The sequence below is a fragment of the Onychomys torridus genome, chromosome 23, assembly GCF_903995425.1.
Source record: "Onychomys torridus chromosome 23, mOncTor1.1, whole genome shotgun sequence".
NCBI classification, from domain to species: Eukaryota; Metazoa; Chordata; class Mammalia; order Rodentia; family Cricetidae; genus Onychomys; species Onychomys torridus.
Window position 1 is genome coordinate 59,037,451 of NC_050465.1, and position 3,950 is coordinate 59,041,400.

The window sequence follows — 3,950 nt, forward strand, 5'->3', positions numbered from 1 at the left end:
TCCGATCCCAGCATCCTGGAGATGGAGGCAGTAGAACAGAAAATTCGGGCTTATCCTGGCTTACAAAGGGTTACATAGAGAGTCTGAAGTCAGCCTGGGCTGGGTAGTCTGTCTTAATTTCTTCTTCAGACTAAATTATCAAGGGAGAACGTAAGGGGTGGGGACTATTTTTTTTAATGAACTATATATGAGTCTGTGGAGGCTGTTCTCATCCAAGCCACCACACACCTTCTTCACGTGTCTGAAATTACCGTCAGTGTCTCCAGACAGTGTTAGGACTCACTTCCAATTGTTAAAGAAAAGCAAATTCTTTTTTTTTTTTTTTTTTTTTTTTTTTTTTTTTTTTAAATAAATCTCTCTCTCTCTCTCTCTCTCTGTGTGTCTCTCTTTAACATGTAGACACTGGTATTATTATTCCTTTTTTTTTTTTTTTAACTGAGGATCGAACCCAGCGCCTTTACGCTTGCTAGGCAAGCGCTCTACCACTGAGCTAAATCCCCAACCCTGAAAAGCAAATTCTTGCCACCTGTCGGCTCCTCCATGCAGGGGTAAAATAGAGAAAGAAAGTTTACTGACTTACAGTCTAGAGGAGGGATGGAGATTGGTTAAGTAAGTCCTGAGTAGGTGTACAGTTACACCAAGCTGAGTATCAGTCTTAGCTACTCTTGTACTATTGTGATAAAACACCATGATCAAGACAGCTTATACAAGAAAGAATTTAACTGCCCCCGTGATTCCAGAAGGATAGAATTTATGGCGGTGTAGCAGAGACATGGCAGCAGGCGGCTGGGCAGCCACTGAAAGCTCACATTTTCGATCTACAAGCAGGAGGCAGAAAGAGTGTACTGGGGATGGTAGGAAGCTTTTGAAACCTTCTCCCAATGACACACCTCCTCCAACAAGGCCCCTTCTCATCCTTCCCAAACAGCCAGGAGCTGGGGATGAAGTGTTTAGATACATGGACTTGTGGGGGACATCTCAATCCACCATAGTGTTATAGAGGAGAGGTGTGTCATGGATTAGAGCAGTTGAGAAAACTACCCGGGGGCTGGAGAGATGCCTTAGCTGTTAAGAGCACTGGCTGCTCTTCAGGAGGACCTGGGTTCAATTCCCAGCACCCACATGGCGGTTCATAACTGCCTGTAACTTCAGTGCCAGAGGATCTGACACCTTCACACAGACATACATGCAGGCAAAACATGAGTGTCCATGAAGTAGAAATAAATAAAATATCAAAAAAGAAAACTACTTGTGTTAGAGTAGGCACCAGAGAAGGCCTGTCTGAGGAAAGAACCATATGAAGAGTGAGCAGGAGTGAGGTGAGGTGGGAAGAAGAGCATTACAGGCAGAAGGAACCATTTGTGCAAAGGTCTTGTGGTGGAAGGGAGCATGGGACACTTAGAAACTAGGCTGCCAGTCCATGGACACTAGGTACGCACATGGCACGCATAAGTACGTGCATGTATGTATGCTCATATACACAAAACAAAAAGAAATAATTTTTTAAAAGCTATCATCTAGATTCACTAAGTTTTGAGCTGATTTTGTCCTATGCAGCCAGAGATGACTTAGATAATTGGCATCAGAGTAATTTCTCACGGGGAGCTACTTAGAATACCCTTGCTAAGTGCATCATGACACATGTCTTGTAGTGAATACGCATGCACTTCTGTGGGTTATAAACTTGAGCGTGAAGATGCTGGGTCACAGGATGTGCATGTGTGTAGCTTTAGTGAACAGTCACGAGTGTCCGCAGTGTCGGTTCACACCCTCACCAGCAGTGCAGAGACATCTTTACTGATCACACTCTCGCTAGCACTGCTTTCTACCATTTTTATCCTAGCCAATTTGATGAGTAACAGTGGAATACCATCGTGGTTTTAATTTAGATTTTTTTCTTAATGTTTAGTGAAATTTAGTGCCTTTTCAAAAGCTTAGTGGCCATTTAGACGGCCTCCATTTGTAAAATACTGAATTTAGTCAAGTCTTTTACCCCATTGTAAAAGTTGGGATTTCCTGATTTTTTTTTTTTTTTATTTTATTTTATTTTATTTTATTTTATTTTATTTTATTTTATTTTATTTTTGAGACAGGATCTCACTATGTAGCTCTGGTTGTCTTGGAACACACTGTGTAGACAGGCTGGCTTCAAACTCACAGAGATCCACCTGCCTCTGCCTCCCGAGTGCTGAGATGAAAGGTGTGAGCCGCTATCACCCTGCCCTTCCTGATTTTCTTTCTTTCTTTCTTTCTTTCTTTCTTTCTTTCTTTCTTTCTTTCTTTCTTTCTTTCTTTCTTTCTTTCTTTCTTTCTTTCTTTCCTTCCTTCCTTCCTTCCTCCCTCTCTCCCTCCCTTCCTTCCTTCCTTCCTTCCTTCTTTCCTTCCTTCCTTCCTTCCTCTCTTTTTTCTTTTCTTTCTTTTTTTGGTGTGTGGGTGGTGGATGCACATATATACGCTCACTCATATGCATGCAGGTCCATGTGCACATGCTTGAAAGTATGTGAAAGCCAAAGGTCATGTTAGTGTCTTGTTCTATTATTTCCACCTTATTTTTTAAATTTATCTTATTTTATGTGTATGAGTGTTTTGCCTGCATGTATATACACCACGTGCATTCCTACTCAGAAGAGGAAACAGGATCCCCTGGAACAGGAGCTATGGATGGTTCTGATTCAGCATGAGTGTGCTAGGAATCGAACCTGGGTGCTCTGTAAGAGCAACAAGTGCTCTAAACTACCATTGTTGGCCCACTACCTTATTTTTTGAGGCAGTGTCTGGTTCATTGAATCCAGAGCTCACTGATCAGCTAGTCTGGTTGAACAGCAAGTTCCAGGGATCCTCCTGCCTCCACCTCCCCATTGCTAGGATTACAGATGCACCACCATACCCTGATCTTTACTTGGGTGCTGAGGATCCGAACTGAGGTCCATGCTTGTGTAGCAAATGCTTTACTGATTGAACTGTCTCTTCAGCCACTATGTATTCTTTTTATAATGCTATAATATAACTCCTGGAAGGAGTCCTTTGATAGATATAAAATATTTCTTCTTTCTCCTTTTTTCCTGCTCACTTGTGATCACCCCCCCCCCATCCCCACAAGGTACTGAGGATTGGACCTGGGGCCTCCCAGGTTAGGGAGGCACTCTTCCATTTGACTGTGTCCCCAGCCCTCGGATGTGATTGTGACAAATGGAAGTTGTTACAGTGTGTGCAATCTAACTCATGAATCACATATAGTTAGAGATTTTGTATTCTGTTAAAGGTCTTTGTCTCTTTCAGGTCATAAGAATGTTTACCTCCCTGAGTTATCTCCATGTTGAGGGCGGAGCTCAGTGTTAGAACCAGTGCTCAGCAAGTGTGAGGCCCTGTATTCGATCCTGGAGGGGCAGGGAGCATTACTCTATGACTCATCTACAATAGATTTTTGCCCATGGTGTGATGTAAAAATTAAATTTATAATTGCTCTAGCAACACTCATTGCAAAAACAAATAATAATCTCCAGAGTGCTGGAATAGCATGTTTTTATGGTTTTTGTTGTTGTTGTTGTTACATGTATTTATTATCTGAAGGAGGAGCTATGGCATGTATGTCTGCAAGTCAGAAATCGCCTTGCAGGAGGCAGTTCTCTTTATCCCCTGTGCATTTGTTTAACTCTGTGAAGCTGTTACTGTGCCTGTGTAAATACCTGATGGTCTAATAAAGAGTTCAACAGCCAATATTGAGGCAGGAGAAGGGATAGGTGGGGCTGGCAGGCAGAAGGAATGAATAGAAGGAGAAATCTGGGAGGAAAGGAAGAAAGAGCAAGAGAACAAGGAGGAGAGGAAGCTAGGGGCCAGCCACCGAGCCACACGGCCACCGAGCCACACGGCCACCGAGCCACCCAGCCACCGAGCCACACAGCCAGCCAGCCACGAGTAGGAGTGAGAAGATTTACAGAAGAAAGGACAAA